At 45.6% G+C, this 23,206-nt stretch overlaps 1 protein-coding gene across 2 annotated transcripts in view; it reads right to left on the reverse strand.

Annotated features, from left to right (window-relative positions):
* The window catches only part of LOC140128067 (cytokine receptor common subunit beta-like), a 69,977-nt gene extending 51,177 nt beyond the window's left edge, over positions 1-18,800 (reverse strand). For both annotated transcript variants that reach the window (XM_072149439.1, XM_072149438.1), the window contains exon 1: positions 18,506-18,800. The gene's annotated coding sequence lies outside the window, so the exon portion shown is untranslated. The remainder of the gene's footprint in view (positions 1-18,505) is intronic.
* Positions 18,801-23,206: the final 4,406 nt, after the last annotated feature.

Here is a 23,206-nt window from a genome sequence, read left to right on the forward strand (position 1 = left end):
TCTGACACGATTCACGTACCTGCATCTGTCGCTTCCCCACTGAAGTCCGCCGAAGTTCGCCTTCTTCTTCCCGGTGCTCGTAAGTGCGTGTCCTGCGATACAATTTGAATTTTAAATCCCGGGCGTAGTCCGAATTCATCGGGTTGTATGATGGCGGCGCCCCCCGATTTGCGCCGCATGAAAGTCTGTGCGATTGCGCCAAAATCCGATCGCACGCGCCAAAAACCCTGTTAAATGCGGCGCAAATCAGAAATCATTGGGAAACCTGACGAAAATGTGGTCCGCGGACCCTTAGTAGATGAGCCTCAGTATATGCATGAAATGTGAACACTGACTAAGCTCTTATGTTGTAATATACAAGTGATATACTACCTTTGGGTTGCAGTGTTTTTGTGCCAAATTTGTGCCTGAATCAAAAATCTTTCTATCATCTACCTATCTAACTGATTATATATTTATAATTGTCTATGTTTTTTGATTCTTCCTTATTTCTCATATAAGGTATGGCAGTACATTGGTTCATACCGATTTTACATCTCCTATTTCACTAAGCATCATTTCCCAGAATCTATGTGCTCTTCTGCTGTATAAGGAGATGTGCTCACATATCGGGGGCTTTCCATAGAGACAGAAGTTAAACCACCAGGTTTCTCACGCAGTTGCTAATATGTTAATTTTACATTTGCGTCATTATTCATTCCATGTGTTCCTCTTAGAAATATAGAAATAAAGTTGTGTGTGCCACTTTTGGACTTGTTCTATGTCAATTCTAATAACTATCAAACAATCTCCCCAGTGGATGGTGAAGTATATATATATATACACTCACCGGCCACTTTATTAGGTACACCATGCTAGTAACGGGTTGGACCCCCTTTTGCCTTCAGAACTGCCTCAATTCTTCGTGGCATAGATACAACAAGGTGCTGGAAGCTCCTCAGAGATTTTGGTCCATATTGACATGATGGCATCACACAGTTGCCGCAGATTTGTCGGCTGCACATCCATGATGCGAATCTCCCGTTCCACCACATCCCAAAGATGCTCTATTGGATTGAGATCTGGTGACTGTGGAGGCCATTTGTGTCCAGTGACCTCATTGTCATGTTCAAGAAACCAGTCTGAGATGATTCCAGCTTTATGACATGGCGCATTATCCTGCTGAAAGTAGCCATCAGATGTTACAGGGTACATTGTGGTCATAAAGGGATGGACATGGTCAGCAACAATACTCAGGTAGGCTGTGGCGTTGCAACGATGCTCAATTGGTACCAAGGGGCCCAAAGAGTGCCAAGAAAATATTCCCCACACCATGACACCACCACCACCAGCCTGACCCGTTGATACAAGGCAGGATGGATCCATGACACCACCACCACCAGCCTGAACCGTTGATACAAGGCAGGATGGATCCATGCTTTCATTTTGCTGACGCCAAATTCTGACCCTACCATCCGAATGTCGCAGCAGAAATCGAGACTCATCAGACCAGGCAACGTTTTTCCAATCTTCTACTGTCCAATTTCGATGAGCTTGTGCAAATTGTAGCCTCAGTTTCCTGTTCTTAGCTGAAAGGAGTGGCACCCGGTGTGGTCTTCTGCTGCTGTAGCCCATCTGCCTCAAAGTTCGACGTACTGTGCGTTCAGAGATGCTCTTCTGCCTACCTTGGTTGTAACGGGTGGCGATTTGAGTCACTGTTGCCTTTCTATCAGCTCGAACCAGTCTGCCCATTCTCCTCTGACCTCTGGCATCAACAAGGCATTTCCGCCCACAGAACTGCAGCTCACTGGATGTTTTTTCTTTTTCGGACCATTCTCTGTAAACCCTAGAGATGGTTGTGCGTGAAAATCCCAGTAGATCAGCAGTTTCTGAAATACTCAGACCAGCCCTTCTGGCACCAACAACCATGCCACGTTCAAAGGCCTCAAATCACCTTTCTTCCCCATACTGATGCTCGGTTTGAACTGCAGGAGATTGTCTTGACCATGTCTACATGCCTAAATGCACTGAGTTGCCGCCATGTGATTGGCTGATTAGAAATTAAGTGTTAACGAGCAGTTGGAAAGGTGTACCTAATAAAGTTTTCCTAAACTTTGCAGGAAGGAGTTGCTACCAATGCATGGGAAATTAAGCTGGCCTTAAAGGGGTTCTCCCACCAAAGACAATTTACAACAGCCATTTTTAACAACACTAGACAGCTCCTTTAAGTGTCAGCTGAACACATTTGGGCAGATTTATCAAGCTGTCTGAAAGTCAGTTTCCGATGGCAACCAATCACAGCTCAGCTTTCATTTTACTAGTGCTCATGAATATTTTAAAGCTGAGCTGTGATTGGCTGCCATGGGCAACTAGAAATATTCTTACTTTCAGACAGCTTGATAAATCTGCCCCATTATCTTCATTTTCCAAAATGCTAAGAACACACCCGCCAAGAACCAAGCTTCTGCATTAACCTATAACTGCCATGTCGGTGCCTACTTTGTCAGACTACATGCAACCACCAAACTATTTGCCTCTTGTAATATTTTTGTAACTACCAAGCCTGCTGCCATAAGGATGCCTGCTGCTGTGAGATCCTTATATATTACCCTGAGACTTATTACCATAAAGGACATCTACCATAAGATTTGCTGATGGTAGATGTTTACCAGTGGCGTAACTGGAAGCTGATGGACCCCAGTGCAAAGTCTGTGCCAGGCCCAGACTATAATGTATGGTTTATAGTATTAGTCTTCTCATATGGGAAAGCGACAGCTTATGGGCCCCTAAGCCTCCAGGGCCCGGTTGTGATCGCAGCCCCTCAAGTTACACCCCTGATGTTTATACTCACCTCCCCGTCACTGCTTTTAGTCACCAGGTCATGGTTTCAGAGAGATAAGGCTTTTTAAAATATGTCAATGGTCCTGAGTTGCTCTGCCGAGCGCCTCTTGGCTCCTCCAATGAGTAATTGTCCACGACTCCGAGCCTGCCTAGCACCACCCACTTAACGGTTAGAGAGCCAGTGTGACATCAAAGGCTCTCCCTCTACAATGCACGATCATAGCGTATGGATACAATGCAGTGATCGGGAAAAGCGTGAGAACTGCATAGCAAGAGCCGGTGACGTCACACTGGTCTCTGACTGCTGTGTGGGTGGAGCCAGCCGGGCAGGGAGCCATGAATAATTACTAATCAGAAGAGCCAGGAGGTGCTGGGCAGAGCACCTCAAGCTCATTTACATATTTTTAAAGCCTTTTTTCTCCAAAACCGCGCACTGCTTTGATATTCTAAAAGAAGATTACTCCAGCTTGGCACAGAACGGAGAGGTGAATACAAACATCTACCATCAGTTATTCTGATGGTAGATGTCCTTTAACCCCTTCATGTCGAAGCCATTTTATAGCTTCAGGACCAAGCACAATTTTTAAAATCTGTTATGTGTCACTATTTGCGGTTATACATTTAGAACGGTTTAACTTACCCAGGTGATTTTGAGATTGCTTTTTTTTTGTGACATGCTGTACTTCACATTAGTGGTAGATTTTGGTTGATATGTTTTGCATTTATTTAAAAAGTAGGAAAATTGGTGAAAATCTTTGAAAAAATATTGGGGCACATTTATTTACCTGGTCCCGCGATTTCGCGAAAGTGCACTGTCCGACGATAATGCACATCTGCCGCGATTAACTAAGATTTTGCGCCCGATATCCTGCATGTGTCGCTTCCCCGCTCAGGTCCGCCGGAGTTCACCATCTTCTTCCCGGTGCATGTAAGTGCTTGGGTTTACGACACAATTTGAAAGTTAAATCCCGCGCTCAGTCTGAATCAGTCAGATCGTCTGACGGCCACGCCCCCCAATTTCTGTCGCATGAAAGCCGGTGCAGCTGCGCCAAAATCCAATTGCGTGCGACACAATCCCCAGTTAAATACCTGTCACAGCGGCGCAAATCCCGATAACGTTAGAAAATCCAACGAAAGTGCGGCCACAGACCTTTAGTTCATAATCCCTATTGATTTTTTTGATTTCTAAATGTTATTCCCATTGTACAGTTAGTCTAACCACCCAAATTGCTTACAAAATAACAGTTACCGTAAATCTACTTTATGTTGGCATAATTTCTTAAATATAGTAATATTTCATTTGGACATTAGGTGACTTTCTAATTAAACAGCCATTTTCCAAATTTTCAAGGAAATGTAAGATTAAATTATTTTAGAGGTTATTTCGTATTGAGTTATATTTTGTAGACAAATCATCCCATTTATAAAACGGCACCCCTTAATCTGTTCAGAACAGCCTTTGATAACCCTTTAACGGAAACCTACCACCACGATTCTACCTATAAAGGTAGATCGGGTGGTAGGTGGATGTAAGGGACGTGAGGATAGCTCTTTTTAGAGCTAATCCTCACGTCCCCGCTAAATTTTACTAAACTTTATTCCCTTAATATGTAAATTTAGTTATGCGGCTACTGGGGCGTGGAGTAGCCGGGCACGAGGCTACACGGCGCGGCTACACCACCCCTAGTAGCCACGTTTCTCCTCCTACCCTGTTGTGTGCGGTGCACAGCTCCTAGTAGCTGCGTGCCCTCGTCCGACATGCTGGCGTTCTGTGCAGAACGCAGGCCCGCGGCTGAGCAGACACAGCTCCGAGGCCAGAGCTACTGCGCATGCGCAGAACTCCGGCTTGTCGGACGAGGGCACGCAGCTACTAGGAGCTGTGCGCCGCACACAGCAGGGTAGGAGGAGTAACGTGGCTACTGGGGCGTGGAGTAGCCACGCCGTGTAGCCTCGTGCCCGGCTACTCCACGTCCCAGTAGCCGCATAACAGAATTTACATATTAAGGGAATAAAGTTTATTAAAAGTTAGCGGGGACGTGAGGATTAGCTCTAAAAAGAGCTATCCTCACGTCCCTTACATCCACCTACCACCTAGGTGGAATTTTCACATTTGGACAGTTAAGTTATTATTTATCCCTAAAATACATATGTTCATGCAGGAAAAATAAGTGGGCTTAATTTTTATAGTGCTTTCTCTGCAAGTGAAGCAGCAACCTAAGGCGTTCAAGGACCAATATTTGAATGATTGATTAACCTGCCCAAAGAGACTGTGGACCCCCAGAATGATGGAAACCACCCCCCCCCCCCATAAATGACACCATTTTGAAACTACACCGCTGAAAGAATTAATTTATGGTTATGATCAGCCCTTTGACGCTATGGGTTTTTTTTTTACAGGTTTTTTATTGAAGCGAAGGTTGAAAACTTAAATTGTGAAATTCTTCACAAATTCATCATTTATAGGACAGATTTCTCTGATTCGGAGCAGGAAAGTGTCGAGAATCTGGCTTCAATTTTATAATGCTGGTTTTTTTTTTAGTTCATAAACCCACCCAAATTGGCATAAATATGTTCACTGGACATACGGTAGGGTCTGGAAGTGAAGCAGCAACTAATACAAGGACCAATACATAAGAGATGGAAGGTCATGTGATCTTAACTGTCAATGGCAGTTCCAGGACCTTAAGTTTGTATTTATGAATGCTATCATAAGGTCCTGGAAGGATGATTGGTCATTGACAGTTAGAGATCACATGACTCTTCATATCCAGCCATGTTATGGAATAGCAGCTAATGAGTGGCATCCAGGAGACATTGGATGCCTGAATGTCTCAGCACAGCAGGAAACAATTTCATTTTTCAGAGTAATCTTCCTCCTAAGACTTAGTATCACATTCTGTATGTAACATTGATTTAGTCATACGTGCAGTAAAAAGTCACTTCCTCCTCTGGGTGAAACTTTCGCTATGCACTTTTGGTTCCCATTGTCTCAAAGAGGAGCCATGTAGAGAATGGAGAGGAAACAATTTTCTGCTGCCAAGACCAAGTTTTATAAAAAAAAGACACCTCCCTAATAGAGAAAACCTTGACAAATAAGACCCAGGAGTTATTGTATAAGTAGTCAGCAGGAAATAAAGTGCTTAAATATAGGCTACAGGAGTACAAAAAATTAACTTATACAATATAACAAATACATCAAAACCTACCGTATATGCTTGTGTATAAGCCGAGTTTTTCAGCTCAAAACATGTGCTGAAAAGTCTCACTTCGGCTTATTAACGAGTCAATTAAAAAAAACTTTCATACTCACCTTCCGGCGTTCCCGATGCTCGTCGCGGCTTTCAGATGCTCGTCGTGGTTCCTTCGCTGGAACAACTGGCAGAGCCACGACTTCTGCCAGCCAGCGCACACTATGATGTAGCAGCTGGTGATATCATAGTATGCGCCAGCTAGCAGATCGCATTTGCGCGTCCCTGCCGGCTGTTACAGCAGAAAGAAGACAGAAGAGGACCCTCGACGAGCATCGGGAAGCCATGACGAGCATCTGGGACCCCTGAAGGTGAGTATGTAAGTTTATTTTTTTTATGCTGGCTGTCTGTATACTTAGGGTGCTGTCTGGCTGTATACTTAAGGGGGCCGGCTGTATACTTCATGGGGGCTGGCTTTATACTTAGGGGGCTGGCTGGCTGTGTACTACATGGGGCTGACTGGCTATATACTACTGGGATGGCTGGCTATATACTACTGGGCTGGCTATATACTACTGGGGGCTGGCTGGCATATACTGCTGGCGGCTAGCTGGCTATATACTACAGGGGCTGCCAGGCTATATACTACTGGGGGCTGTTTGGCTACATACTGGGGGGCTGCTGGCTATATACTACAAGGGACTTGCTGGCTATATACTGGGGGGCTGCTGGCTATGTACTCGGAAGGCTGTGACCAATGCATTTCCCACCCTCGGCTTACACTCGAGTCAATAGGTTTTCCCAGTTTTTGGTGGGAAAATTAGGTCACATCGGCTTATACTCGGGTCGGCTTATACTCAGGTATGTACGATAATTCTAATAATTACAAGGAGAGCATTGGAATACAATTTCAATTTTCACATTTTTGATCATAAGAATCTAATTCAGTTCATTTTCTTAAAACTATAGTATATTTTTTACTTCCTAATTTCGGAATATTCTCATGTGAAGAATCCCACAGTAAGACCATTGGAATATAACAGTATAAGAACATTTTTGTTGTTGACTACCACAAACGCAGCTTTGTTGAGCCCCCTGAGCTCAATGCCCTTCTACGTTATCTCTGTCCAATGGGATTTGTTTTATAGCTGTAGATCCTGTGCTCCAGTCCTTGTCTGTTATATTGTTATATCCCTGATTTGTGGGGGTCTGTCCACTTAGATGCTTTTCATAGACATTAATTTGCTGACTTTTTGACTTGCCTGGTCTGTCTGCTTCAGCATTGTCTAATAGATAGAACAATGGAGCTTCCCTCGTGTCCTCTGCCTACTGTTCTTTTTTTATCAAGTTTTTTTCATATGAAATTACAAAAACAAAGTAACCCCCATCTTTCCTGTCCCCAAAGAGACCTGTCCAGCAGCTCATTACATAAACAGGAAGAATCCTTTAAGTTTAGCATAGAAATATACAATGTCATATACTTTAACTGCAGAAGCAGTAAACTACAGTAAAATACATGTGCTATAGAGCCACAAGCCAAACCAAAAAATACTGTTTAAGTGGTTTTAACCCAGTGCACTGCAGAAAATTCTGTTTCTCCCATTAATGCAAGTGAAACCAGACCATGCATATAAAACCACGGACCCAAAATTATTCATATTTTATAGTAGAATTCATTTTTGATAGACCAACTAGTTCAATCCAATGGATAGATTTACTCGACCTATAAATTCTGAAGGGGGTTCAAAGTCTTTCCACTCTGAGGCACATTTACTAAGAACAGTGCAGTCTGTACTATGTGCATTTATCTGTACAGTGTGCAGGGGGCGCCAGATTCAGGATTTCTAGCGCACGTTCTTCATGAATCTGGCGTCCCCTACACTGGTTTGACTTTTTTTTTTGGTGCACCTTTAACATGGGCCATGTGACACACTTCTGTCAGACTTTCATGTTAAATCTGGTGCACGATCCGACTGTGCACCGGAATGTCCCCTTCAATGCAGAAATTTGTGTCGCATGAAGAATAGTGCAGTCGCGCCATAAAAAGGATTGAATGTGACCAAATCTGGTGCAGGCACTTCTTAAAGGAATTTAAAGCATGCATAATTAGCAGCCCGGAGCGCCAGACATCTTGTCCCCCTACTCCATGCTGCTAATTATAACTTTCTTTTCTGGGTGAGACTGGCATGTCAAGATAAGCAACGGATAGTGACGGGATCAAGGTAAAGTGGAGGGGAGGTGAGTATCAATAGGTTTTTTAATGTTTTTTAGGTGGTTGATTCCCTTTAAAGGTGGCCTTCAATATTGGCTTATATGTAACTGCATGACGAATCAGGAGAAATTGGAAGAACCAACACTGTGGTAATGCAAACTCACTCTACATCTCCACCTACAATTCTAACGAGATAACTTGCTGTGGTGCTGTAAACCGAGATGTCTCCAACTCTTCTATGTCATTATGATCAATGTAAAAAAAAAAAATCCATAGAACTTTGTCATCCACTGCACACGTGGCTGTGGATCTGACTGTAAAGAGCCAAACTTCTTACTCACAGTTCAACATCCAAATCAATATCACAACCCAAATTACCAACCAAATTACCAACTTATGGGATGCCTACTCTTAGTACTCTACCGGTAAGTCCAGATTTGTTTTTTACAAACAGAAAAATAGCACATTATTTAGTGGAAATTTGAAATGTATGGGGAATTATAAGAAGCAAACTTATTAATTTAAAGTTAAATATGCAAAAGCTCAGCATGTACTCAAGTTGCAAAAAATATGGAATAAAAAGACACATACATAAAAAAGCATAACAGTTATTAAATAAAAAAAAGTGATAATATAAAGAAAAAAACAGACCACTTACTAAATGGATTGGCAAGATATGCATGGAGGAGAGCCACGAAATTCTTGACAGCTCTGCATCTCATGAACCAGTGTAACTCCTGGCACGCTCTATTTAAAGGGTCATCCCTGACCTCCCTCTCCGCCTCCTGCTCATGTGGGAGGGGGATGTCTAAACCTATGCATAGGTGTAATGCTAGAGGACATAATTCCTAAATATGCCACAGCTTCTCCCACGATGTCTTATAGCAAAAATGTCCAACAAGTTCCCCATCATAATGTTACCCACCTCAGCATCCCGAACCCCATTATGAAATAGTAATTAGACTGTGCAATATTTATTTAATAGTTTTATTGAAGCCAAAACTCTTTGCACTTGAGGCGACAGAAGTATGGGTAGCGTTGAAATATAAGTTATCACTAGAGATGAGCGAGCACTAAAATGCTCGGGTACTCGTTATTCGAGACAAACTTTTCCCGATGCTCGAGTGCTCGTCTCGAATAACGAGCCCCATTGAAGTCAATGGGAGACTCGAGCATTTTTCAAGGGGACCAAGGCTCTGCACAGGGAAGCTTGGCCAAACACCTGGGAACCTCAGAAAAGGATGGAAACACCACGGAAATGGACAGGAAACAGCAGGGGCAGCATGCATGGATGCCTCTGAGGCTGCTTAATCGCACCATTATGCCAAAATTATGGGCAACAGCATGGCCATGACAGAGTGACCGAATGAAGCTAGATAGCATCTAAAACATCCAATAATTGACCCTGACACTATAGGGGACGGCATGCAGAGGCAGAGGCAGCGGCAGCAGGCTAGAGAGTGGCATGGCGACATACCCTAAATGGACTCAGGCTTCAAACCAATGGGTGGCAGAGAGGAACCAAAGGAGGAGAGCAAGAAGCGCTCAAATAATATCGGTACATGATAAAAGTTTGCCAGTATATTTTGTGGATTACACAGCAGGGTGGCGACAAAGTTAACATGGAAGCCATGAAAACAACCCAAAATTCTGCCTGACACAGCTCGTTTGATAAGGGGACCATGTATGGAGGCAGTGAACTAGTAGTAGATTAAAGGTGCTGCAGTTAAAACTATGTTAGTTGGATCTTGGCATGGAGCTGGCGCTCCGCTGCCAGGCGAGCTTTCGCCAATCCAAGCCCGTGTCTCTAGGCTACTCCCCAAACAGCACTTCTAAGAACCTTTTGTATAAGATCAAGTGTAGTAGCGTTCTTATAAGTTTGGGATATGGCGGGTGAGGGGAATGTAAACAGAAGCGCAAGAAGCGCTGAAATAATATTGGTAAATGATAAAAGTTTGCCAGTATATTTTGTGGATAACACAGCAGGGTGGCGACAAAGTTAACAACTTTGATGTGGAATCCATGAAAACAACCCAAATTTCTGCCTGACACACCTCGTTTGATAAGGGGACGATGTATGGAGGCAGCTATATGGACGACTTTTGGAGGTAGCAATGGAGACAACGTGTGGAGGCTGCTATGGAGACAATTTAATTTGGATAGTGCCTGTATGTGGCAGTCCAAAAAAGTTTTCAAACCAGAGGAGCAGGTAGGTGGCCCTCCAGAAAAATGAAATAGATTGAGTGCCTGTATGTGGCAGTCCAAAAAAGTTTTCAAACCAGAGGAGCAGGTAGGTGGCCATCCAGAAAAATGAAATAGATTGAGTGCCTGTATGTGGCAGTCCAAAAAAGTTTTCAAACCAGAGGAGCAGGTAGGTGGCCCTCCAGAAAAATGAAATAGATTGAGTGCCTGTATGTGGCAGTCCAAAAAAGTTTTCAAACCAGAGGAGCAGGTAGGTGGCCCTCCAGAAAAATGAAATAGATTGAGTGCCTGTATGTGGCAGTCCAAAAAAGTTTTCAAACCAGAGGAGCAGGTAGGTGGCCCTCCAGAAAAATGAAATAGATTGAGTGCCTGTATGTGGCAGTCCAAAAAAGTTTTCAAACCAGAGGAGCAGGTAGGTGGCCCTCCAGAAAAATGAAATAGATTGAGTGCCTGTATGTGGCAGTCCAAAAAAGTTTTCAAACCAGAGGAGCAGGTAGGTGGCCCTCCAGAAAAATGAAATAGATTGAGTGCCTGTATGTGGCACTCCCAAAAATTGTTTAAAACAGAGGAACGGGTAGGTGGCCCTCCAGAAAAATTAAATGCATAAAGTACTATAGCTAGAGCCAGTGGGCCCTGTCAAAAAATAGCCAGTTTCCTCTGCTTTAGTGTACAAAGAGGAGGAGAAGGAGGAAAATGAGGAGGAGGAGGAGTGCATAAATTATTCAGGTTGAGCTTCCTTCACCTGGTGGAGATTGGAAATTATGAGAAATCCAGGCTTTATTCATCTTAATAAGCGTCAGCCTGTCAGCGCTGTCAGTCGACAGGCGTGTACGCTTATCGGTGATGATGCCACCAGCTGCACTGAAAACCCGCTCGGACAACACGCTGGCGGCAGGGCAGGCAAGAACCTCCAAGGCGTACAGCGCCAGTTCGTGCCACATGTCCAGCTTTGAAACCCAGTAGTTGTAGGGAGCTGTGTGATCATTTAGGACGATGGTATGGTCAGCTACGTACTCCCTCACCATCTTTCTGTAAAGATCAGCCCTACTCTGCCGAGACTGGGGACAGGTGACAGTGTCTTGCTGGGGTGACATAAAGCTGGCAAAAGCCTTGTAAAGCGTACCCTTGCCAGTGCTGGACAAGCTGCCTGCTCGCCTACTCTCCCTCGCTACTTGTCCCGCAGAACTACGCACTCTGCCGCTAGCGCTGTCAGAAGGGAAATAGTGTTTCAGCTTGTGCACCAGGGCCTGCTGGTATTCATGCATTCTCACACTCCTTTCCTTTCCAGGGATGAGAGTGGAAAGATTTTGCTTGTACCGTGGGTCCAGGAGAGTGAATACCCAGTAATCGGTGCTGGAATAAATTCTTTGAACGCGAGGGTCACGGGATAGGCAGCCTAGCATGAAATCTGCCATATGCGCCAGAGTACCAACGTGTAAGAATTCACTCCCCTCACTGGCCTGACTGTCCATTTCCTCCTCCTCCAACTCCTCCAACTCCTCTTCTTCTGCCCATACACGCTGAACAGTGAAGGACTCAACAATGGTCCCCTCTTGTGTCTCGCCAACATTCTCCTCCTCTTCCTCCTCATCCTCCTCCACCTCCACCTCCTCCGATATGCGCTGAGAAACAGACCAAAGGGTGCTTTGGCTATCAACAAGGGAATCTTCTTCCCCCGTCTCTTGTGACGAGCGCAAAGCTTCCGACTTCATGCTGATCAGAGAGTTTTTCAACAGGCCAAGCAGCGGGATGGTGAGGCTGATGATGGCGGCATCGCCACTGACCATCTGTGTTGACTCCTCGAAGTTACTCAGCACCTGACAGATATCAGACATCCACGTCCACTCCTCATTGTAGACTTGAGGAAGCTGACTGACCTGACTACCAGTTCTGGTGGAAGTTGACATCTGGCAGTCTACAATCGCTCTGCGCTGCTGGTAAACTCTGGATAACATGGTTAATGTTGAATTCCACCTCGTGGGCACGTCGCACAACAGTCGGTGAGCGGGCAGTTGGAGGCGGCGCTGCGCTGCCCTGAGAGTGGCAGCATCTGTGCTGGACTTCCTGAAATGCGCACAGATGCGGCGCACCTTCGTGAGCAAATCAGACAGATTGGGGTATGTCTTGAGGAAACGCTGAACTATCAGATTTAACACATGGGCCAGGCATGGCACATGTGTCAGTCTGCCGAGTTGCAGAGCCGCCACCAGGTTACGGCCGTTGTCACACACAACCATGCCTGGCTTCAAGTTCAGCGGTGCCAGCCACAGATCAGTCTGCGCCGTGATGCCCTGTAATAGCTCTTGGGCGGTGTGTCTTTTATCGCCTAGGCTCAGCAGTTTGAGCACCGCCTGCTGTCGCTTAGCGACGGCACTGCTGCTGTGCCTAGAGCTAGCGACTGATGGCGCCATGCCCACGGATGGTAGTTCGGAGGAGGAGGTGGAGGAGGGGTGGGAGGAGGAGGAGGCATAGTAGGCCTGAAAGACCTGGACCGAGGTAGGCCCGCAATCCTCGGCGTCGGCAGTATATGACCAGCCGCAGGGTCAGACTCGGTCCCAGCCTCCACCAAGTTAACCCAATGTGCCGTCAGCGATATATAGTGGCCCTGCCCGGCAGCACTCGTCCACGTGTCCGTGGTCAGGTGGCCCTTGTCAGAAACGACGTTGGTCAGGGCACGGATGATGTTGTCTGACACGTGCTGGTGCAGGGCTGGGACGGCACATCGGGAAAAGTAGTGGCGGCTGGGGACCGAATACCGAGGGGCGGCCGCCGCCATGAGGTTGCGAAAGGCCTCGGTCTCTACTAGCCTATAGGGCAGCATCTCCAGGCTAAGCAATCTGGAGATGTGGACATTAAGGGCTTGGGCGTGCGGGTGGGTTGCACTATATTTCCGTTTCCGCTCCAGCGTCTGGGGTATGGAGAGCTGAACGCTGGTGGATGCTGTGGAGGATCGTGGAGGCGACGATGGGGTTTTTGTGCCAGGGTCCTGGGCAGGGGGCTGACTATCAGCTGAAACAGGGGAAGGAGCAGTGGTGTGCACGGCCGGAGGTGAACGGGCTTGGTGCCACTGAGTGGGGTGTTTAGCATTCATATGCCTGCGCATACTGGTGGTAGTTAAGCTAGTAGTGGTGGAACCCCTGCTGATCCTGGTTTGGCAAAGGTTGCACACCACAGTCTGTCGGTCATCCGGTGTTTCCTTAAAGAACCTCCAGACTTCTGAAAATCTAGCCCTCGCCGCGGGAGCCCTCGCCACGGGAGCTTCACTACGTGACACATTTGGCGCTGATGCACCTGCTCTGGCCCTGCCTCTCCGTCTGGCCCCACCACTGCCTCTTCCAACCTGTTCTGGTCGAGGACTCTCCTCCGTCTCAGAAGCACTGTGTTCACCCGGCCTCTCAACCCAGCTTGGGTCTGTCACCTCATCATCCTCCGATCCCTCAGTCTGCTCCCCCCTCGGACTTCCTGCCCTGACAACAACTTCACCACTGTCTGACAACCGTGTCTCCTCATCGTCGGACACCTCTTTACACACTTCTTCCACTACGTCAAGAAGGTCATCATCACCCACAGACTGCGACTGGTGGAAAACCTGGGCATCGGAAAATTGCTCAGCAGCAACCGGACAAGTGGTTTGTGACTGTGGGAAGGGTCCAGAAAACAGTTCCTCAGAGTATGCCAGTTCAAATGCCAAATTTTCCTGGGAGGGGGCAGACTGGTGGGGAGGAGGCTGAGGTGCAGGAGCTGGAGGAGTGCCGATTTCGGTGACATGGGTGGACTGCGTGGAAGACTGACTGGTGGACAAATTGCTCGGAGCATTGTCGGCAATCCACAACATCACCTGTTCGCACTGTTCTGGCCTCAACAGTGCTCTACCACGAGTCCCAGTAACTTCAGACATGAACCTAGGGAGTGTAGCTCTGCGGCGTTCCCCTGCTCCCTCATCAGCAGGTGGTGTCTCACCCCGCCCAGGACCACGGCCTCTGACCCCTGCAGTAGTTGGACGCCCACGTCCCCGCCCTCGTCCTCTACCCCTAGCCCTCGGGTTAAACATTTTGAAAATGAAAGTTATAACTTTAATTTTTTTTTTACTTTTTTTTGTGTTTTTTTGTTTTTTAGTTTTTTTTTGTGTTTTTTAGTTTTTAAAACCAAACAATGCTATCCTATTGCTATGGCTATTTTCTAGCCAAGTATGAAAGCACACTGCTATGCCAGATGAGATGACGCTGAGTTATTAAAAAAATAAACGTAAAATAAAAAGGAAATGGCAGACTGTGCCTAATTGAAATCCAACCCCTAATAAATTTTCCAACTTCGGTCTTTGCGATGGATATGTGCGTCACTAAGCGCTAAACACAGCGGTCGCAAGTCTCACTCCAAATTCCTGACAATTGGCTAGTAGATGCACTGCAGCAAGGACAGCCACCAGCAGATCAACCAGAAATAAAATATATATAACGCTATTGTAGGCGTAAGTAAGCCGTTTGGATTCTCCTATGGCTATTTTCTAGCCAAGTATGAAAGCACACTGCTATGCCAGATGAGATGACGCTGAGTTATTAAAAAAATAAACGTAAAATAAAAAGTAGCAAGTCCCCCTGCAAATTCCTCACAATATGGTACTAGCTGCACTACTAGTGCCAACAAGCCCAGCCACAAGCAAACAAAAAAAAAAAAGTATAACGTTATTGTAGCCCTAAGAAGGGCTGTTGGGTTCTTGTTGAATCACTCCTGCCTAACACTATTCTAATAGAACACCCTAACGCTTTCCCTGACCAGCAGCAGCTCTCTCCCTAGCGGCATCCAGACACAGAATGATCCGAGCAGCGCGGGCAGCGGCTAGTCTATCCCAGGGTCACCTGATCTGGCCAGCCAACCACTGCTATCGACGTGTAAGGGTACCACGTCATGCTGGGTGGAGTGCAGAGTCTCCTGGCTTGTGATTGGCTCTGTTTCTGGCCGCCAAAAAGCAAAACGGCGGGAGCTGCCATTTTCTCGAGCGGGCGAAGTATTCGTCCGAGCAACGAGCAGTTTCGAGTACGCTAATGCTCGAACGAGCATCAAGCTCGGACGAGTATGTTCGCTCATCTCTAGTTATCACAAAGCCCTGAAGCCATCTCAATTACATAACACATAAGGACAAAGCATCAAGTCACGTGGTCCTTGAAGACGCCATGTTTGCATCAATTAGCTTCGATCAATTACGCATCTTGGATGTTGATAAAAGATTCTCAGGGAGGCATTTGGTCTAGTAAGTGTGAATTTCATTAACCTGCTCCCTTAACAGTGCACTTTTTTCTTGTTCTCCCCTTATAATTTTGCTTTGAAAAATTAAAATTGCAAAAATAAGTTTAATGTGAATAATAATCGTATTAAAACTATTCTGATAGAATTGTTCTTTTCAGGGGTTGCAGCCCATCTACGGACCAACTACCACAGCCTGCTGTGGTGGGTCCAGAAAGTATTCAGACCCCATTAATTTTTTTCACCCCATTTCAATGCCGCCAATTGGTAATATCAAAAAAGTTCTTTTTTTTGCTTATTAACGTAAATTCTGCACCCAGATGCAGATATTTTTGCTAATTTTTTAAACAAGTAAAGCTGAAATATCACATAGTATTCAGACCCTATGCTGTAACACTCTTATTGAACTCACATGCTGTCCACCTCCTTCTGATCCTCCTTTAGATCGTTCTAATCCTTCTTTGGAGTCCAGCTGTGTTTAATTAAACTGATTGAACTTGATTAGAAAAGGCACACGCCTTTCTATATAAGACCTCACAGCTCACCATGTATGTCAGAGCACATGAGATTCATGAGGACTAAAGAACTGCCCAAGGAGCACAGAGACAGAATTATGGCTATAATATGGCTATAAAAGAATTTCTGAAGCACTCAAGAGTGCACATTGGCATCCATAATCCTTAAATGGAAGACGTTTGGGATGACTCTAACTCTTCTTAGACATGGGCATCCAGCCAAACTAAGCAATTGTGTGTGAAGAGCCTTGGTGAGATAGGTAAAAAAGAACCCCAAGATCACTGTAGCTGAGCTCCAAAAATGCAGTAGGGAAATAGGAGAAAGTTCCACAAAGTCAACTATCACTGCAGCCCTCCACCAGTTGGGGCTTTATGGCAGAGTGTGCCGATGGAAGCCTCTCCTCTGTGCAAGACATATGAAAGCCACGTACAGTGTGCAAAACACATGAAGGACTCCCAGACTATGTGAAATAAGACTATGAGAAGATTGAACTTTTTGTTGTTAATTCTAAGAAGTATGAATGGAAAAAACAGGCACATCATCTGCCAAATGCAATCTCAACAATGAAACATGGTGGTGGCAGCAGCAGAGATCGGACAACTGGTTACAATTAAAGGAAAGATAAATGTGGCCAACTATAAAGATATCCTGGATGAAAACCTCTGCCAGATGTGCTCTGGACCTCAGACTTGGCCAAAGGTTCACCCTCCAACAAGACAATGGGGCTCATTTACTAAGGGTCCGAATTGCGCAATTCCGTCGGGTATCCCGATGATTTGCGCCAAATTCCGCCAGGGGTTTTGGCACACGCGATCAGATTTCGACAGGTTGCATGCGACGGAAATCGGGGGCATGGCCGTCGGAAAACCCGACAGATTCGGAAAAAACGCAGTATTTTAAAAAAAGTGTCGCTTGACACGCACTTACCTGCACCAAGAAATAGAAGATGAACTCTGGTGAACTCCAGCAGACCTAGGCGCAGCAGCGACACCTAGCGGATATCAGCGCATGAACCTTAGTGAATCCAGGCAGAACCCAAATCCTCGTCGGAGAAAGTGCCGCTGGATCACGACTGGACCGGGTAAGTAAATGTGCCCCACTGACCCTAAGCACACAGCTAAATTAACAAAGCAGTAGATTCAGAAAAACCTAAACCCAATTGAGCATCTCTGGAGAAACTTGAAAATGGCCTCCACCAACATTCTCCATCCAACCTGAACGAACCGGAGATTATCTGCAAGGAATGGCGGAGGACTTGTTGCATCATTTGCAAGAAGACTCATAGATGTAGTAGCTCAAACGGTGCTTCTACCCAATACTGAGCAAAGGGTCTGAATACTTATCACCATGTTTCAGTTTTTTTTGTTTCATAAATGAGCTAAAAAATATCTTCATTTCTGATTTTTGTTCTGTCAAGATTGGGGCAGAGTGTACAGTAATGAGCAAAACGATAACTTTTCTGATCTTACCAATTGGCTGTAATTAAACAAAAAGTAAAACATTTAAAGGGGTCTGAATACTTTCCATATCCACTGCCTTCCTAAGAAAAATCAACAGTGATGAAATCTTTCGTGAAGATTGTGATCTTACTAGTTAAACTATTAATTGGTTCCTCCTTAAAGGAAATGACAAGTTGTGGCTGTGACTTCCATAGTGTTCCCCGTACAGTAGTGAATTATTGAATACAGTCCTGCAACTAACAAAATTCTCTTCAACTGAGGAAGTTACCATTTGTGTCCTCACAATGCTGTGCTCTTAGCCCTCGGTACTGCTCTCTGCTCTGCAGCACCCAGTGATATTAGAGAAGCGACAAATATAAATTCATTTTTCATAGTCCTGCTGCTACTAACAACATACAAGTTACAGATCATACAGATCATACAACATACAGATCTCCACAGCTAATACAATGTTTACTTACAGACAGAAAGTAATAGAGAATATACAGTAGAACAGTAAAGTAGAAGCATCTTCTACCCAATACTCAAGATTATCTGGTCACCTGATGTGATAACTCACAATATTTGTCCGTTAAGTACTTGTATTTCTTACTATCAGTCAAACTCCACCCTATAGGCGCCATTAACCTCCTGTTATAATGTACGAGAAGCAGAATGTTGCATTATAAGTAAATGTGTATGTAAAAGTCTCTTTCCTAGTTTCGTAACCGGAGATCTGTGAGATAAAGCCCTACTCATGGGGGAACATAATAACTATTTTAGTTGGTGATCCTATAGAAGAATGTTTGAGTAATTTCCATCCCTATAGTCACCATGAACCCCTAAGATAAATCAGTCGGATTTCATTAGTTTGTTAAAATACTTACATCTCAGAATTGTCTCTGCTGGAGGTCTTGTAAATCCTCTCTTGAAAGTTTAGGAATGATGGAAGGTTCAGTGTAGGAAATATCAGTTCTGGTTCCAGGCTCTTCCTATACCTACAGGGTATGGAGAGGGAAATAAAAGCTGTCACAGAGTCTATGATAATGTTGCACCTCCTCAGGATCTCTTCCTTGTGTCACTCTTATAATGCAGTCACAACAACTTCCTCCTTTTCATTTTCAGGGTTGACTTTATCACGAAAAAGTTTCTGTTTCCTGCTAATAAGATCCGGCTCATGTTTCCAGAGAATAGCTGCCAGAGTTCTGTGAACAGATGTAGAGCTGCAATAGCCAGACGCTGTAGAGCTGCCGTAACCAGACGCTGTAGAGCTGCCGTAACCATGCGCTGTAGAGCTGCCATAACCAGATGCTGTAGAGCTGCCACAACCAGAAGCTGTAGAGCTGCCGTAGCCAGACGCTGTAGAGCTGCCGTAACCAGACGCTGTAGAGCTGCCGTAACCATGCGCTGTAGAGCTGCCATAACCAGACGCTGTAGAGCTGCCGTAACCATGCGCTGTAGAGCTGCCATAACCAGATGCTGTAGAGCTGCCACAACCAGAAGCTGTAGAGCTGCCGTAGCCAGACGCTGTAGAGCTGCCGTAACCAGACGCTGTAGAGCTGCCGTAACCATGCGCTGTAGAGCTGCCATAACCAGACGCTGTAGAGCTGCCGTAACCATGCGCTGTAGAGCTGCCATAACCAGATGCTGTAGAGCTGCCACAACCAGACGCTGTAGAGCTGCCGTAACCATGCGCTGTAGAGCTGCCATAACCAGATGCTGTAGAGCTGCCACAACCAGAAGCTGTAGAGCTGCCATAACCAGACGCTGTAGAGCTGCCATAACCAGATGCTGTAGACCTGTCGTAACCAGACGCTGTAAAGCTGCCGTAGCCAGATGCTGTAGAGCTGCCACAACCATACGCTATAGAACTGCCGTAACCAGACGCTGTAAAACTGCCATAACCAGACGCTGTAGAGCTGCCGTAACCATGCGCTGTAGAGCTGCCGTAACCAGACGATGTAGAGCTGCCATAACCAGACCCTGTAGAGCTGCCGTAACCAGACGCTGTAGAGCTGCCGTAGCCAGACGCTGTAGAGCTGCCACAACCAGACGCTATAGAGCTGCCGTAACCAGACGCTGTAAAACTGCCGTAACCAGACGCTGTAGAGCTGCCGTAACCAGATGCTGTAGAGCTGCCACAACCAGACGCTGTAGAGCTGCCGTAACCAGACACTGTAGTGCTGCCGTAACCAGACGCTGTAGAGCTGCCGTAACCAGACGCTGTAGAGCTGCCGTAACCAGATGCTGTAGAGCTGCCACAACCAGACGCTGTAGAGCTGCCGTAACCAGACACTGTAGTGCTGCCGTAACCAGACGCTGTAAAACTGCCGTAACCAGACGCTGTAGAGCTGCCGTAACCAGACGCTGTAGAGCTGCCATAACCAGAGGCTGTAGAGCTGCCATAACCAGAGGCTGTAGAGCTGCCATAACCAGAGGCTGTAGAGCTGCCATAGCCAGACGCTGTAGAGCTGCCATAACCAGAGGCTGTAGAGCTGCCATAGCCAGACGCTGTAGAGCTGCCGTAGCCAGACACTGTAGAGCTGCCGTAGCCAGACGCTATAGTGCTGCCATAACCAGAGGCTGTAGAGCTGCCATAACCAGACGCTGTAGAGCTGCCATAACCAGAGGCTGTAGAGCTGCAGTAGCCAGACGCTGTAGAGCTGCCGTAACCCAGACGCTATAGAGCTGCAGTAACCAGACGCTGTAGAGCTGCCATAACCAGAGGCTGTAGAGCTGCCATAACCAGACGCTATAGAGCTGCCATAACCAGACGCTGTAGACCTGCCATAACCAGACGCTGTAGAGCTGCCATAACCAGACGCTGTAGATCTGCCATGACCAAACGCTGTAGACCTGCCATAACCAGACGCTGTAGAGCTGCCGTAACCTGACGCTGTAGAGCTGCCATAACCAGACGCTGTAGAGCTGCCATAACCAGACGCTGTAGAGCTGGCATAACCAGATGCTGTAGATCTGCCATGACCAAATGCTGTAGACCTGCCATAACCAGATGCTTTAGAGCTGCCGTAACCAGACGTCGTAGAGCTGCCGTAACCAGACGCTTTAGAGCTGCCGTAACCAAACAGTGTAGAGCTGCCATAACCAGGTGCTGTGGAGCTGCTGTAACCAGATGCTGTAGACCCCCTTCGGAATATTGCGTACTAATATACTGACAGAGAAACAGATCACCCAAATGATGTCTCGGCGCCACAATATTTGTCCTTTTCCGATTCTCATGTCTTTTCTTTTTTAACTGCGCTTCTAGCTTCCCAACACAGTTTTTGGCACAATATTTGGGGAACACTAAGAGCTGCAAAAAGCTGGTCTACTGAGTTCCATATCACCATCATGAATGTGGACACAGTTGTAAACCTTTTTGGTAGTGCGCTAATTCATTAACATCCCAGTATAAATGATTCATGCACCAAAAACACAGACCCTGCGCCAAAATTAATAAATGCCCCACAGAGTGTGGGAAAAAGTTACAGGGAAGACGTCAATAAACTGTCCCATGTGAAGGGCATAGATATAGCACTGTGTAAAGTTTAAGGTAGGTATAGAAAAATTCCAAAAACAGAATAGTTACTACTTTATTTTTATCAATTAGCAAAATGAACCCCGACGAAAATGCGCCCGACGGACCCTTGGTAAATGGGCCCCATAGAGTCCCCTTAATTTTAATACATTTAACCCCTAATTTATTATATAATAGATCACACACCCTTGAAATTACTAAAGTTGGTCCCCTACTTAAAAACACCCGACTTACAGGCGACCCCAGATACAAACGGCCCTCTGGATGTTTGTAATTTACTGTACTTTAGCCCCAGGCTACAACGATCCGCTGTAACAGTTATCACAGGTGTCTGCAATAAAGATTTATTCTGGTTCATATGATAACCCAAATGTCACAGAAACAAAAAAAAATATTTGTTACAATTATAAAATATATAAAATTATAAAATTTTAAAGCATGGCCCTTTTCTAGCTGACTAAAGCAGGAGGATGCTAAGTAGAAATTTAGACAATGGACCAATCAGTGAACTGGACTCGCGCCAAGTCGAGTGGTGCATGCGCTGGGCAGGTTCTGACAGTATCATCACATGTCAATGTCTCGAAAGGTGACATTAAGAAAATGTAATACATGTTGTTTCAAAAATGCTGATGTAGGCCCATTCCACAAGGGGTTAATCGGGTAGAAATCGACAGGAAGAGAACAGATTGCTGAATTTCACTTCACCACAGCCACCGGCCAAGTAGAAGATTGCTATCACTTCATCAGATACAGGCAAAGTGTAGATTCCCTCCATTAGATTACAGAAGACTGTAGACAGAGGTGCAATATTGTTCCAAGTCAAGAAGCTTATGCTGATCATGTCAATGGGGCTCATTTACTAAGGGCTCCGCGGCCGCACTTTCCTCGGGTTTCCCAACTTTTTCCGTTTTGCGACGAATTCCGCCGGGATTTTGGAGCATGCGATTGGATTTCGGCGCAATTAAGCCGGCTTTAGCGCGACAGAGATCGGAAAAAACGCAGAATTTAAAAAACGAAGTGTGTTGCAAAATCAAGCACTTATATGCACCGGGGAGAAGATGGTGAATTCTCCAAGCATTTTCTGCTGGATTTAGGTTTATATTAAGTTTTTTCTAGAGATGTGTCTAAACATTGTAAACTAATCTGGTCGCATCTCCGGAAATTTTTCAAGCACCAACCATGTGCATGGATCCATGGAAATGCAATGAGACCTCAGACCCCATTAACTTGGATCGGTTACAATGTCCATTGATTTTGGATTGAATGGTTTCTGTTGGTGTCTGTTTGCACCACTTCCTATAGTCATCCGTTATCTGGGCAGAAAATTGGACAGTAGTTGCCCTGTGCTATCTATAACCCCCATCCCCTTATTACCAAGTAGGTCCAAAAAAAATCGCTCACACCTCAATCGAAAATTGCTGACAACATTAATGACAATTGACAACACTGTCATACATTGCTACTGGCACATACTCAGACTTGTCTCCCTGATTCTGTGAAATACACTTCAGATGAGTAGATTTTCCTTACACACGCAATGCTTAGTCAGTGACTACTGTACTGATCAGACACAGGCAGAAGTGGCAGAATCAAGAAATTTACATATGGCATGTGAGTTCCTTCAGGAACAAGACTTCATCAAGACTTCCATAACTTATCCCTGCATCTAGCCACCCAGCTCAGAACAGCACAATTCCAGACTGTGCCCCTAAGAAAACCATAACAACCAATAAACACTATGCTCCTAATACTTACTCCTGTGCTCCCTACACTGTGTGACTCCATAATGTAAAATATACAGGAGGGGACTGGCCATGTAATTTTCTTGGTGGCCCGACAGGTCTGGAGCCGCTCTCCCCCACTCTAACCCTATAAGTTCCCTTAAAAGATCAATTGTATGTGCATCTTTAAGATGTGGGTACAATTGATCAACTCAAAGAGCAGCACAACTGCTTCTGTGTCTGCATGATACCCTCTGCTACAAGGGCAGCTCAATGAAGACATTGCACACCCTGTATAGCGGAGCGACGTGCCGAAACGTACAGACACA

The sequence above is a fragment of the Engystomops pustulosus genome, chromosome 4, assembly GCF_040894005.1.
Source record: "Engystomops pustulosus chromosome 4, aEngPut4.maternal, whole genome shotgun sequence".
NCBI classification, from domain to species: domain Eukaryota; kingdom Metazoa; phylum Chordata; class Amphibia; order Anura; family Leptodactylidae; genus Engystomops; species Engystomops pustulosus.